The sequence below is a fragment of the Thermobia domestica genome, chromosome 18 (genome assembly GCF_964235325.1).
Source record: "Thermobia domestica chromosome 18, izTheDome1.hap1.1, whole genome shotgun sequence".
Taxonomy (NCBI): Eukaryota; Metazoa; Arthropoda; class Insecta; order Zygentoma; family Lepismatidae; genus Thermobia; species Thermobia domestica.
In genome coordinates, this window is record NC_137471.1 from 20,272,095 (window position 1) to 20,288,395 (window position 16,301).

The 16,301-nt window shown below is 36.2% G+C and overlaps 1 protein-coding gene and 1 long non-coding RNA gene across 4 annotated transcripts in view; one reads left to right on the forward strand and one right to left on the reverse strand.

Annotated features, from left to right (window-relative positions):
* The window catches only part of LOC145675708 (oxytocin receptor-like), a 431,243-nt gene that overhangs the window by 385,343 nt on the left and 29,599 nt on the right, over positions 1–16,301 (reverse strand). The gene's annotated exons all lie outside the window — the stretch shown is intronic.
* LOC145675709 (uncharacterized) overlaps positions 1–16,301 on the forward strand; it is a 380,314-nt gene that overhangs the window by 48,048 nt on the left and 315,965 nt on the right. For all 3 annotated transcript variants that reach the window (XR_014129188.1, XR_014129190.1, XR_014129189.1), the window contains exon 2: positions 4,724–4,825. This is a non-coding gene — a long non-coding RNA (uncharacterized LOC145675709). The remainder of the gene's footprint in view (positions 1–4,723; positions 4,826–16,301) is intronic.

Sequence of the window (16,301 nt, forward strand, 5' to 3'; positions counted from 1 at the left end):
CCGAATTTTGCTTCCCCCTCCACATATTAAATTAGGTCTTATGAAAAGTTTTGTTAAGAGCATGAACCAAGAGGATGAGGCCTATAAGTACCTAAGAGGACAATTCCCTCGATTAAGTGATGCCAAAGTTAAAGAAGGTGTTTTCATAGGGCCACAGATTAGGCAACTATTCAAAGATCACAAGTTCGACGAAATTCTCCAAGGTGAGGAGAAAGCTGCGTGGGAAAGCTTGAAGAGTGTTTGTTCACAGTTCTTGGGAAGACACCGAGCAACAAATTACAAACAACTGGTAGCAAAGTTGTTATTGTGCTACGAAAACCTTGGTTTCAATATGTCTCTGAAACTCCACTTTCTTCATTCACATCTAGACTTCTTTCCCGAAGATTGTGGAGCAGTAAGTGACGAACATGGTGAGCGTTTCCATCAAGATATTGCAGCCATGGAGAAGAGATATGAGAGAAAGTGGAGTTCTAACATATTGGCCAACTACTGTTGGACTATTGCAAGGGATGCTCCAGATGTAACCTACAAAAGGCAAGCCAAGCGAAGACGCTCAAAATAAAATAAACATAATTCTGTACAAGGGATCACTTGAAACTTTTGTCTACATTGCAGTGTAGTTCTTGCACAAAAATGTATTTGTACATATTTTCCATGTTTTGATGTTAATACTGATTTTTATTACGGAATTGTTAATGTTTAACTTGACTACGGTTACTGTATTTTCTGTATCGCTGTAAAACTGGTATTTGCGCACTTTTGAAAAAGGAAGTACAAGGGTATAGAAAGCTATAGGTTAGGGTACTTCTTAACTCCCCAGCTTATCACATCACAGTGAAATAGATTAAAAAAAAAAAGTGAAATGTAGGTTTTTACAAGGATTTTGCTTAAATGTTCTATAAGTATTAATACATTTGTATATATTTAAATATACAGCTAATGTTGTACAAGGGCGTTTTTTTTCACAACCTGAGCTAAGAAAATTCTTCTATTATCATTTCCTTTCATATTATGCTTAAATGAATGTAAAAATCGCAATTTCAAAGAATTTACATACTTTCGATCAAAATTTGTTGAACAGTGTAATAATAATAATAATAATAATAATAATAATAATAATAATAATAATAATAATAATAATAATAATAATAATAATAATAAAATATGAAAATAAAACTTAAGCATGTTGTGTTACTTTTCTTCAATTCCTGGGCGAAGTTCGCGAATAAGTATTTTCACTCAGAAGAATCACTTATCCGGACAGCGGTATATTGTACAAATATACGGTATCCTTATGTTTACTACAGAAGTCAGTACGAAACATACGTTATGCATATCCGACATATGTACTGCCCTTTGATGTTACATCATGCTGTAGCAGCTTGTCTGTCAGTCACCTAACAGTCTTCCAGATATTAATACGTATACGTATGTTACATACGTCAGCTATACGTTGCATACGTTCATCTCTATGTACTACCTATATATAATTATTTTATTCTTACTAAAAGTATGCTCATGCGGAACACTTATACGAAAAGTACGTATAAAATATACTTTTTCAGTTAGACGTTTGATGTACGTTAAGTCCAAAAACTACAGGATTTATATATGTAACCTACGTTTTTACGTACGCCACATATGACTTTTTATTCTGAGTGTTTCTTAACCGAAAACAAATATATTTTGTTATGTTGTCAGAAATGTAGTGACTCCATCACACCTTTGTACCATCACTTCGTACTGAGCAGAATTATATTAGAAAAACTGTTCTCCACATATATCCCGTCGAACGTTTGAAAATTGATTGTTTTTCGTTTTGATATTTTCTTTCTTTCTTTCTTCGTACACTTTCTTTCTTTCATTCGTACATAGTTTTGTTTTCTTCTTTCTTCAAATATCAGAGCACAAATTTCGTTTCTTGATACTTGATTTTTAAGAATCACATATGATTAAGTCATTCCTCACCAGCATTGACTTTGCCGATAAGAAAGTGCGCAGAGAGACCGTCCCACACTATGCACAATATTATTAGAGGAAATGTTCAAACAATGACCGTCATGTTTCCTGTACGATGAACGTCCTTTCATCTAGTGAGCATATTTTAGAATACCCTGTATATATATATATATATATATATATATATATATATATATATATATATATATATATATATATATATATATATATATATATATATATATATATATATATATATATATATATATATATATATATATATATATATATATATATATATCAAACGGTGCGGTATGATGCGTAGAGGACTCACCTGCTGAAGTTTGGGGCATACCTTAGCGATCTATCCTGCATAACCTCGCTGTTCAATAAAATGAAATAAAAAATGAAATGATTTTTTTTAGTTTTACGTTCCACGATTATGCCGGTTAGGCTAAAGGAGACGGTGATCATGATGAGATATGAATGAAATGGTGGAAAGAAGAAAGTGGGAGGAAATGAGAGAACCCCGAGAAAACCCACGCAACATGGTGTTTGCCCACCACAAAGTTCACTTGGCGGGAGCTTGGTTTGAACCCGGGACCCCAAAAACCAGAGGTGATAAAATGAAATAAACTTAAGGTCGAAACAATCGTCGCACTACGTTGACGTATTGTCAATAATACTTTATAATCTAATTTAATTATAGTCAGTGACGTATTTAGGATTTTCTTTCGGGGGAGGGGGACTATGCATAACACATGAATAAGCATTTATATTTTTCTTTTTGGGTGTCTATAAATTTTAATAAAGTTGTACATATAACAAATGTATTTCGGGGAGGGAGGCTTGAGCCCGATAGGCACCCTCTAAATACACCACTGATTATAGTAAATGTCTACTAGCCATTTTCTTTTAAAGCAGCGTTTCCCAACCTTTTTCAACCTGCGGCACACTACAGATGTAACTTGAATTCTCGCGGCACACTCATATAGATACTATGTTATTATTATTATTATTATTATTATTATTATTATTATTATTATTATTATTATTATTATTATTATTATTATTATTATTATTATTATTATTATTATTTCTAAGTATAAAATACCGTGGTATTTTTTTTTTTTTTTTGTGATTACTGATATCCTTTTCACAGAGAAGAAAGCTCCATCACTTGTTTTCCTCCGTGGTAAATCATTATGCTTATTTTTCATTCTAATTTAAAAATAGAAAACAATTACAATGAAGTATAGCACTCAGATTTTTAAAAATACGCTTTGTTTCTCGAAAACTGTATCCAAACTCATTAAGAAGGAAGATCACTAAAGAACAAAGAAACAAATCTCTTGTACTTTTAAAACACAAATGTAGGTAATTTGTATCCATGTTTGCTTTGTCGAAAGGATTGAATGATATCTTAAAATTTCAAGTTACGAAATAATCTGCAACAATAAAGAAGCAATAATGGTGATAACAATAATAACAAATACTTTTCTAACATTAAAAATTTACAGAATATTGACAGAGTTTGAAACTTAAAATTGTAGATTCATAGTAGAGGTTCATAGTAATGTGACACACAGACATACATTTTTCCTCATAAATATAACGTAAGACTCAATGTCTGCAATTTGATTGTAATGGAATTAATAATTTTGTTTCGATTTCCACGCGGCACACCAGCGGCCCATTCGCGGCACACCAGTGTGCCGCGGCACACCGGTTGGGAAACGCTGTTTTAAAGGGTTATTCAAGAAGCGCACCGGTTTTGGGTCATCCGGCAAAATTTTTGTTTCTCGGTTACCGACATTGTTTTGTATTGTTGCTCTACTCACAAACATTCCGATTGTCAACTTAGTCTGAATTTCTCGCATTTCTTCAGCCTGTGTCTAGCCATGGAACAGTTTACTATATCTGCCATGCTGCCCGGGAAACAATCCAATTGCTTCAAGAGCGCTTCCAGGATTGCCTCATTTCGCGTAATGCTGACCAGAAATGGCCCCCGAGGTCATGCGACTTAACCCCCTTGTGACTATTTTCTTTGGAGTACTCTTAAATCATTGGTGAATGTCAATAAATCCCGTTCCATTCGCGAATTAAAGGAGAAAATTCGCGAAGTCGTCAGCGAAATCCAAGTGGAAACTTGCCAGGCAGTCCACAGCGAATTTCACGAACAGAGTTATCGCATGTCAGCGCAGTAGAGGAGGTCATATACCCACCGTCATTCATCATGCCTGAAATCGGAATGTGTAATGAACATGTTTATCAATTTTGTTGGTATGTTTTGAAAAAAATAAAGTTCATAATTTGGTGTAACAAAACCGGTTCGTTTTTTTGAATAACCCTATGTAACATAAGATATAGCGACTTTTCTCAGGTTCAACTTCCATCAGAAACTCTGCGGAGGAAATATCGATGTTGATGTAGCTACAGCTAGTAATTAGTTACATTCTAAGCAATTAAAGACTTAATGGAAAACACAACTCACCTACATTAATTAACTAAATAGATCTATCCCACACAAAGTGTATGTCTTCTGAGCACGATTCCCCCAGTGAATTCCCATTAGTGAATATTTCAAAATGCTTTAATTAACATGAATATTACACTTGAATATATTAAAATTCATTTGTCCAAAATAAATTATACTTCCTGTTTTGCCCATAAATAAAATATCTCTTCTGTTTTTAAGTTAATGGAAGATTTGATGTTTTCTCTAAATAATATATTATGTTGAAACTTATCTAATCTATTTCAGAAAAAAAAATGATGTAGGCCGGGGCACTAGGAAACACATGATGCTATTTTTAAAGCAGGTGCTGCTTTACTTTCGGCACCCCACATTTGGGAAGATTCACAGGTAAAATTCAATATTTTGAATGAAAAGACATATTTATAAACAACAAATTTCTGTAGAATATAGAATTAAATACAAAATAATACAGCTGTAATTTAGGTTTACAAGTGTAGGCTTACTAGTGTAAAATTATTACAATTGCTTTATGATGGATAAAATAGGTGAGTGCATATGAAAGATGACTGCATTAAATACTATTTTCTATCAGCGGTGTATTTCTGCACAGTGCTCATACATTGGTATGAGCACAGTAGCCTATGTGTGAATTATCCTTTAGGGGTCTATAGAGTGGCTAAATCTGTCTGTCTGTCTGTCTGTCGTCAAATACTACAACAAAAACGGGAAGAAGTAATGAAAAACTATTTTATAATGGGATTGAAGGTACCTTCTTAAAACCAGGTGTGCCAGTTCCGGTTATTAAAAAACTTAGAGGAAATGACTGTAAACTATGTCGGGAAATGGTTTCTGGATACGAATTTAGCATTCAAGAATAAATTCTATGTCTGGCACTATCCTTCCATCGAAGCTAGAAGTGATACAAATCTATTTCCGGTTTCAAAATTGGATACACGTACAGCTGAAACGAGATAATGGATTATTTATAGGAACTGAATAATAGAATTAATCTACGTTTTCATCACTGTGTTCTTATCTACTACCACTTTCAGATTTAACTTAAGAAGTCATACATCAAAATCAGAATCAGATAGTGAGAAACGATTTCTTTATGTTGTAATATCCAGTATGGTTATGTTTACAAACACCTGACATGTGCTTCTATTTACAAATATCAACCATGTGCGTCTTACTACGGAGTACTATCCTCTTCAGTCCCCTTGTCGAGCCCGCTGAACAAATTTCAAGGTCACGTTGTATTATTACAAACGGAACAAATGCACTCAAGTTCCGTCATCGAGCTCGTTGAACATTGTACTTTATCTGTATGTGTGAGTAGTTCGAGTTTCGCTTTTCTTTTGTTTGTTTTGTGTTCGGAAGTATGGCTGAACGTCCAGAAAAGCGGGAAGCTGCATCGTCCTTTCACAAAGGTACGTCTATTCATTATAAAACCTATTTTAGGGAATACATTTTGCTTCTTTCTTATCAAGAAATGTCTGGTGTGTATTATTAGTAAGAAATTTCATTGATATGAACTAAAGTCTGTAAATGTAAGACGTCATTGTTAGCATGTTCAGCCGGCTGAACAATCGTACGCAACTGCTAAAATTCTGGCTAACCCTTGTACTACTGCATCGTATTTGATTTTTATTGTTACTTCCTAGAGATGTTGAATAATTGTTTGTATAATTGTTTAGGCTTGTAGCCAGGGTTGGATGCTTAACTAGCTGGAATTGTTGTTGTATTTATTTAATTGTATGAATTATTTTGAATGTTAATTTGGTGTTTTTTAGCTAATTTTTCTCTAGAACTTTAACAATTCTGGTTAATTAAAGAGGAAACTTGTTTCGATTTCCATTATAGGTCGAGGTCTTGACCAGGATGATGTACTTCAAATGATTGATGAAAGCGATATTGACGCTTATGAAAGTGATGGATCGAGAACTAAACAGTATTCCAGTATTAAGCTCGAAAGATAATGTTGCTCCACATTTTTTAAAATTTTTGAATTTAGGCTGCATTCATTGAGGGGATCAGTGTACCCAGCTTTCTAATATTTCTATTTTACCAGTTTAGTAATGTGTATTTATGACTGAGTTGGGGGGGGGCGAATGGGGACGTCAGCATTGTGGCCATGTGTCCGTATCACGACTGACACGGCTGCTCGCACAAGCACTGCATCAATAGAAGAGCAAGGAAAAGCTAAAACGAATATATCAAAAACAAAAAGTGCTGCAAAATTAAAAGCAAAAAAAATAATGATAAAAGAATAAATATATGGAATAAAAATAGATAACAAGAACAATATAGATAAAACAATAAAAGATAGAACAATAGCTAAAAGCGTAGCAGCAATTAAGAGAATAAAGGGACGAGAAAGCACAGAGAATGTGAACAACCTCAGAAGCATGAAGAAACTGAAGTACCAAGCTAACAATACCATCATCATCCACCAAAGCGCGGGTAAAGGTACAAGGCAATCCGTGACGTTCTCTGAGATCTGAATATTCAGGACACTCCACAAGAATGTGCTGAATACTCAGAGGGACAATACAATCCTCACAATATGGACGGCCCAAACCACGCAGCAAATACTCATGTGTCAGGTGAGAGTGTCCGATACGAAAACGCGTGAGAAGACACTTCATCTCGATGACTAGAGCGAGAAGATGTATGTTACTTTCCGATGAGCGGCTTAACTGTGTCCATTTTCATTAGGCTGGTCCCAAACTACTTGCCAGTGAGTGCGTATCAAGGTGGAAAGATGAGGAAAGATCGCAGTAAGGAAGAATGTGCTCCAATACAACTTCAGCAAGGCGGCGTTCTTGGCAATGGTAGCAGCACGTTCGTTTCCCCTGATGCCAACTTGACCCGGCACCCAACAGACAACGATGACACAATCCTGGTGTTAGAGCTGATGGCTGGATCTCAGAAGAATGTCTTCAACGAGGGCGTGCTTAGTCAAGACTTCTGGAGGCCCCTAATTACGCTTTGAACATCGATGCAAACCAGCACACGACGGAACGAGAGCGAGAAAGGATGTTCCAGGCCAAGCGTAATGGCAGAAAACTCAGCAGTATATACGAAACAGAGGCGATGTAAGCTATATTCTGAGTTGCTCTCATCAATAACAAAGGCACAGCCAACAGAATTTTCCTCTTTAAACCGTCCGTATAGAACACATTAAAATTAGGGTATTGTTCTAAGAGTGCGGCAAACTGTTGCTGGTACACCTGGGAATTAGTATGCTGCTTGGGGTGTGAAGACGAGCGTAATTCAAACCGTGGCGATCGAAGCAGCCTTGGCGGGACAACAAAAAATTTAAGCAACGAAAGAGAGGGCCACACAAATTCGTCAGAAAGGAGACTCTCACACATATGGATATACCATGGATGTGTACAGCGACGACGTACAGCATAGAGGTCGTAAACCGGACCATCACACAAAAAATCTACAGAGGTGATTAGAAATACAGAACACGTGTGCAGAATAATTAAGGAGAAGCCTCATACGACGATATATTAATGAACGTTCATTGGCTCTAACAAAGGCTGGCAACAGGACTAGTACTAAGCGCGCCAGTAGCTAGTCAAATATCCAGGTAAAGAACTGTTTCTACTTTCACCAGAGAAGAGCGAACAGACACATAAACAATAAACCAGGGTGTTCAAAATCAACAGGTTCCAAATGTATCTAGTGCAGTATTCTTCTGCATTCAGGAAAACAGAAACTGCTTCTATAATTTCTATGGAAAGTGAACAGGATAATGGAATGCAGAAAGGGAAAGGAATTGGAAAGAACACAAGTTCACAAATTATCAATATAAACACATTATAAATATTGTACACATGCTATATTAGTTTAACATAGTCAACATACATAACTGAATGTACGATAAATATAGGAATAAATGTACTCAAAATTTAAGAAGGTGAATCTCACTGTTCTTCCAAAAATAAGTATCCGATTATGGACAGAAATATAGTGCCTTGTTACAAATGTTCAGCCGGCTGAACAGGCCCCCCACCCCATCCCGTCAACCATACCTCAACAAAACTGTCATTTATGTGTTTCATAGCACCCCAATTTCATAATATATAAAATTCCTATCTCTGCGATTCCAACTAACAGCTTGGGACTGAAGAGGCTATAGCTGCGAACGATGGAGGAACAACAGCGCCCCGGCCTCACCTGGAGTACCTACATAACCCGAAAGGATTTCAAGGACAAACATCAGCTTAGGCCTGTCAAATTCTTGGCTTGCAACGGAAGCCTTGGAAGTACCTCATCTAAATCTAAAGCCTCTAGCTTGCAATGGAGCTTCTGATTTTCCTTTTTTCTCGTGGCATTCAGAGTAGTAACAGAGATGTCTATCCTGAGAGTAAGCCTGGTTCCTGAGCTCAAGAACTGAGAGTGAGATCATGTGAGCACTAACTAACGCAAACCTCATTGACGTCATTGGACTTGCTAGGTCACAGATCTGACTAGGATTAGGATTAGAAATTAGATTTCTGGGCTTTCAGTATCTATGGCCATGTTAGACCGTCACTAGGATTAGGATTAGGAATTAGATTTCTGGGCTTTCAGCATCTATGACCATGTTAGGTCGTCACTAGGATTAGGATTAGGAATTAGATTTCTTGGCTTTCGGCATCTAAGGCCATGTTAGGCCGTCACTAGGATTCGGACTAGGAAATAGATTTCTGGGCTTTTGGTATCTATGGCTATGTTAGGCCGTCACTAGGATTAGGATTAGGAATTACATTTCTGGGCTTTCGGCATCTATGGCCATGTTAGGCCGTCACTATGATTAGGATTAGGAATTATATTTCTGGGCTTTCGGCATCTATGGACATGTTAGGCTGTCACTAGGATTAGGATTAGGAATTAGATTTCTGGGCTTTCGGCATCTATGGCCATGTTAGGCCGCCACTAGGATTAGGATTAGGAATTACATTTCTTGGGTTTCAGCATCTTGGGCCATGTTAACCCGTCACTAGGATTTGGATTATGAATTAGATTTCTGGGCTTTCGGCATCTATGGCCATGTTAAACCGTCACTAAGATTAGGATTAGGAATTAGATTTCTGGGCTTTCGGCATCTATGGCCGTGTTAGGCCGTCACTAGGATTAGGATTAGGAATTAGATTTCTGTTCTTTCGGTATCTATGGCCATGTTAGGCCGTCACTAGGATTAGGATTAGGAATTAGATTTCTGGGCTTTCGGCATCTATGGCTATGTTAGGCCGTCACTAGGATTAGGATTAGGAATTACATTTCTGGGCTTTCGGTATCTATGGCCATGTTAGGTCGTCACTAGGATTAGGATTAGGAGTTAAATTTCTGGGCTTTCGGTATCTATGGCCATGTTAGGGCGTTACTAGGAATAGGATTAGTAATTAGATTCTGGACTTTCGGCATCTATGGCCATGTTAGGCCGTCACTAGGATTAGGATTAGGAATTAGATTTCTGGGCTTTCGGTATCTATGGCCATGTTAGGCCGTCACTAGAATTAGGATTAGGAATTAGATTTCTGGGCTTTCGGCAACTATGGTCATGTTAGGTCGTCAGTAGGATTAGGATTAGGAATTGGATTTCTGGTCTTTCAGCATCAATGGCCATGTAGGCCGTCAAGTATGGGCGATTACACCCCTGGCAGATCACACTACGCGAGGAAAGGGAAGGAAAGAAACGGTCTGGAACCTGTATGTAAGGTATCATACCCTCATTTGCCTGGTATCAATGAGGAAAATTTCACTCAGATGGCTGGCTTGCAAAAACTCTTTACGGCCGAGTGTCTTCAACGAGAATCGAACTCGGGATCGCTCGCATCAAAGGCGACTACACTATTACCAGGTCGGGGAACAAGAGCGTCATAACTAAATCGAAACTGACACCGAGACTTACATATCTCTCTGTGTTATTTCACTGTTGTCCTCTTGAATCAAACCTATGTTCCCTGATTACATAGTAGTTATGTATTGGTTCGATTTCCAAGACTCGTGAACACGTGCCTTGCATTACAGATAAAAGAAAAAAACTAGAATTTGTCTAAAAACCTCATTCTTCATCCTAAATCTACTGCAAAGAATTTCTTTTATCAGAGAACGTGACAAAAACCTAAAATCTATTATTAAATAGTTATACACAATGGTACCACTTCAGCTACAAATTTCTAATATGAATATCATTGTATAAGGACTTCATGTTTCCTCGAAATCATATTCCAGTGCACCACCATACATTGGCTTTATACTGCAATATGCTCTGTCGCAGATTGTGGGCGTCTTTTGAGTTTATATATATAAAAAAACTCTATAGAAAGACTGAATAATAAAAATCCTTTAACTGAGGAATTTGTAATATTCAAATAACTCATACGCACCAATTGTATGCATATTTCAGAAAATATTTAAAAAAAAAAAACATATGAACTGTCATTGCTTGTGTATAAAGGAATTCTATTTGGAAACAGGGTTGCCAACTTTTGAACATGGAAATACCGGACACCCTCCTGGAGTACGTATACTCTTAAAATTGTGACGTCATCGCTCGTCAAAAATATGAACAATCTGAAAGTTGTTACTTCACATAAAATTGAGCGTTTCGGAGTTCGAATTTAATAATTTTAGTTACTTTTGAAGCATTTATTCAACTTACTTATTCAAGTTTTGGTTGAATTGGCAGTTGGCACATGTAATTTTTGTAGTCTAAGTCTACCATCAATAATACATCACATTTAAAGCAGCAAAGCAAATATAATTAGCAATCAGAGCCGTAGCTAGAGATTTCGGCGCCCGGGGCGAAGTAGGATTCAGCGCCCCCTACACTGACCTTACCAATCATTATATATATATATATATATAAAAGAAAAGCAGCTTTTGTTGTTATGCTACGCTGAATTTTTATTCATCTTCTTGGAACGACCAAACCATTGCAACAACCAAAAACGATCATTATGTACCCTTTTTCAAATAAGAGCTGTTTTCAAGAGCCTTATTTTGGACTTTTCGTTAAACTTGACAAAACTACCCTTGGTTATATACAAATTCACTAGGAGAACAGTTATGGAAAGTTACTACTATTTACAACGTTTCATACTATCGATAAAAAAATGATTTCAATACATTAAAAACTATGTGCTTTTAAATTGTTCGAAATGGGCGACAGTATTAATTTCCAGTAATAATTGTAAACTTCTTACTTTTATTTTGTATGTGACCACATCAATAGTATTTTGATTTCGATCTTTTAACGGTAAAAAATATTTTGTAAAATGTAATGGAAATTCAAAAGGAGCCTTCTTTATGAATTTCTAAATATTTATCAATGGAGGTGAAGAATATGTTTTCAATGTTTGTACTTAAAATCCTAAATATACTTTGGCTACTACATATGTCTGAAATTATAGTAATTTCTTAATTTCTTAATGATAGAAAGTTCCGAATTTAAGGTACTTATTATTGATTAACATATTAAAATACACTAACACGTACATATATGAAGAATGTGTGTACTTATGTTTTGTATGTATGTAGATAGATAAAAACATCACACAACTAGACACGCATGCACAAAATAATATGCTGGCGATACAAAAAGTTGATGAAAAAATGACCCCAATAAATTCCTCTGAATTGGAAGCATTTGATATGTCAATGGAATATAAAAATAAATCATTGATAGTGATTAGAGTCTGAAAAAGTCGAACTTCGTTAGGCTAATTTATGATCCCTTAAGCCCCTATTCTACAACTGCTTGAAGTTCGAAAATGTTATTGTTCCCCTCGTTTACCTTTATTTTTAATATTCCCACGCAAACAGCAGCTTGAATGTGTCTCTTCATTCTTCTCACTTTCATACCTTCATTCTCACCGTCGCACAGTGGGGCCAAACCAGGCAATTCTTAGCAAAAACTCGAAAAATGAAATAAAAGATTGACTGGGTATAATTTGTTATAATGAAACCTTAATAGTGTACACATTAAATAGTGTGCAGGAAAAGAAGTGATAGCAGTTTGCAATGAACTCATGGGACGTGTAAATTTGGTTATCCACCGAAGCCGGAGAGGCGCTGCTTAGTGACAGAAGATAGGAAATTGACTTTGAATGCGACTATTTCTATATTGCGTGTAGATAATTAGTGGCTGGAATATATGGTGACACGATCCACATGTATGTATCGTTTTGTATATTTAGAATGTTGATGTGATGTGTAGTCAATAATCATATTTGGAATAATGTTAATATCATTATCATATCCCTATGGTAATCCCCTACCTATCATATTTGGAAAATACTGAAAGCATATAAAGTATAGTCAAACGATAGAATGGCATTTTAGTAGAAAATATGGCATAATATGTTTGTGATTTTTAATATGTCGTAGCGGAAACATTGTTTTTACTGTATGCAAAGAGAACACCTGCACATATTTGCACTTTTGGGAAATATAGCGCATGAAAATGTTTGAGGAAAACCGCATTCTGGATGCAATGCTGCTTTTGAATTGAGCTTGGATGAATTTATGAGCAAGTGTTAGGTTATTAGACGTGTGATCCCCATGCACGCAGTGACAAAGTTGAATATAGATCGATTCTGGGAATTTTGCCGCCAGACCTCGTTGGGGGCTTCATTGTCACAACGAACTTTCCACCAGGGGCGGATCCAGGGGGGGCGATCGGGGTGATCGCTCCCCCCCAGAAAATGTAACTTTCTTATTTTATATATATAAATAAAACCCATCCCAAAGTTTGGAGCCCTTAATAGTAGCAGTATGACAACTCACCACCCCCTCCCCCAAGAAGTCGGTCCTGGATCCGCCCCTGCTCTCCACAACTTTGAAATAATTTTGAGAAGCAAGAACTTTTCTTCAATTTTGTTACTATTCAGTTGTAAAATGAATAAGTACACTTTCTCCTTTCATGCGTAAGAATGTAAGTCAATTGTAAATTGCCAAATCAAAGCATATTGCCCACGCGTTTGTTTATCCCAATCATATAATCTGTTATATAATTTAGGCGCGAATATAAGGAACATTTCCTTTTATGATGTAAAACTCTATGTTTTTGGTAAAATAATGTCGAAATAATATTATTGTAACCATTGCACACACCGAACTAATTGGTTTTCTTTCAATTTTCTGCTTCATATTGCGAATTCTTATTTTTGCCAAGAATTCAGTGCTTTGGCCCCACTGTGCGTCGAGATTAATCGGATTGGTTAGAAAAACGATTTGAACTAAGCAAACTCATCACTGTCAAAATGCCGAAAACGACTTTGCTCGTTTCTGATTTTGAAAATGCTCCTGCGTACACTATAAGTCATTACTCGACACCTTGTATACCACATGTCATTAAGAAATCATCTACAACTCTTCAAGTAATAAGTAAAAACTTGTTATGACTTACTTAAACTCTAGGATTGCGAGCGAAGCGAGCAAGAAGATTTTTAAGAAAACTTACGTATTTCATTGGTAACCGACAGCAATATTGATCTAATAGGGCGCCAATACTTTCTGGGGGCGACTCGTCTTTTACTCATGTCCATCACTTTTTTCTTTCTCCTTGCTCGTTCGGCGCCCCCTTGCTATCAGCGCCCGGGGCGGGCGCCCCGCTGGCCCCCCCTTAGCTACGGCTCTGTTAGCAATATAATATGACACGCACAAAATATACTTGAAAAATAAGTCTTACCATCTTCACTGGGGCTGGTAGTGTCTCATAATGTCTACACACTTTTACTGGATCTGAATACATTATTTAATTGGAAGATGTAGCTGAGGATGAACCAGTGCTAGCTGCGCTCTTGAAAATGTAATTTTATTAACCTTTAGATAGCGTTGCAATATGTCCGTATTTTGTACGGAGTGTTTGTAGTTTTGAGTCCGTGTCCGTATCGTACAAAGCATGAAATAAAACAAAAATGTCCATATTTGACAGATTTTGGAGCTACCCATAAATTTCCGAGCCGGAAATCGCTAAAATTTCAGGCGAAAAGAATTGTTTTCACCATATAACTTGTATTTTAGTTACTATTAATAAAGTAGATTATGGTCTTAAAATGTCTCATTTTTCTATTCCACTGTTGTTTTCGTTAGATTTAATATACGTAATTTAATTGCATGATTTAATATATTTGTGTTAATGAAAAAAAAAAAGAAAATCGTTAAAATGTCGTTAGTTCCCAATAATGTTATAAGTATTACAGTAAAAAATTGTGTGATAACTTAAAAAGGTGATTTTTACGTGAGAAATTTCAAAATATTTATTCTGTGTTTGAGCACCGTATCTTTCATGAGTCGTCATTTTAAGGCTTGTCCGTATTTTGTATCAAAAAAATATGGCAACCATACAGAACAACAGTCATGATTATCGTTTTATATATTTTAAAGCTTCAAATTCCTCGATAGAAATCGCGACGACAAGATGTTTTGAACTGAACAATAACACGAATTTCCTCCTTTTAATCGACATTTAATTTCTTCGTGAATATGATTTTCGTCCTTTAGTATTGATCCTAGATAGTTGAAAGTATCCACTTTATCAAAAGTATTATTTAATAGTTTAACGCATCCATAATTTGCCGTATTACGGGCCCGACATACTTCCATGTATTTAGTTTTCTCTGCATTTACTTCTAAACCCATGTCCCTGCAAGCATTTAATAAGATCTCTGCATTTCTTTCTATTGTTCTCCTATCATCCCCTATTAAATTTACATCCTCAGCATACGCCATCACCTGGTGAACACCGTTTAACTCTAGGCTCTGGTTGCTATCTTTGATTTTCACCAGGACAAAGTTGAATAATAATGGCGACAACGCATCCCCTTGGTTCAGGCCATTCTCGACGTGAAAGCTCGTGGACAAAACTTTTCCCTCCCGGACTTTACTTAGGGATTCATTTAAATATACCTTAATCTAATTAGCTTTCTCGGTATTCCAAATTCTGTAAGGACATTGTACAATGTTTTTCTCCTAGCCGAGTCGTATGTCTTTCTAAAAACAATAAATAGTTGATATGCCGGGGTATTGTATTCCCACTTCTTTTCGAGTATTTGGCGAATGGCAAATATTTGGTCGATGGTTGGATCGATTTTGTCTAAATCCGCACTAATAATCTTCAATAATTTCACCTGCGTATGGGGTCAATCTTGCTAACAGAATGTTTGACAGGATTTTATAGGATGCTGACAGAAGATAAATGCCTCGATAATTATTACAGTCAGTTTTGTCGCCTTTCTTGTGAATTGGAACAATGATTGAGTCTTTTCACTCTTGTGGCAATTCTTCCTTGTTCCAGATAAGGAGGATGCATTTGTGTATATTGTTCCACAATTTTTCGCCTCTAGCTAACATTAACTCAGCTGGGATTTCGTCTACATCCGGAGACGGAATCGACTAATTCGTCTACATTAATTTCTTTGTAGCGTTTTTTACTTCTATTCAGTTGGGTTCTGGAATGTACGGTTCTGCGGTGTGTATCTCCCTTTCTCCGCGAATATTAGTTTCTGGCTGCGTGTGAAGCAAATTGTCAAAGAAATCTTTCCATTTATTTAAGATGCTATCGGTATCCGTGAGGACTGTTCCGTCAGTTTTCTTTAACATTAAGCACGAGGTTGATAGCCTTTCTTAAATTCGTTGATCCCCTTATACATGTCCCGAATTTTTTTATTTTTACTATTATCTTCAAGTTCCTTAATTTTAGCTTTCAAAAAATCGCTTTTCTTTGTTCTAAAAGTGTTAGAAGTTTCCCGCCTGATGTCTACGAAATTTTGTGTAGTTATTTCATTTGGATTTTATAGAAGAGGCCGAAAATTTACATCATGGTAGTTCAGTCATATATTGAAGAAAGTGAATGATATAC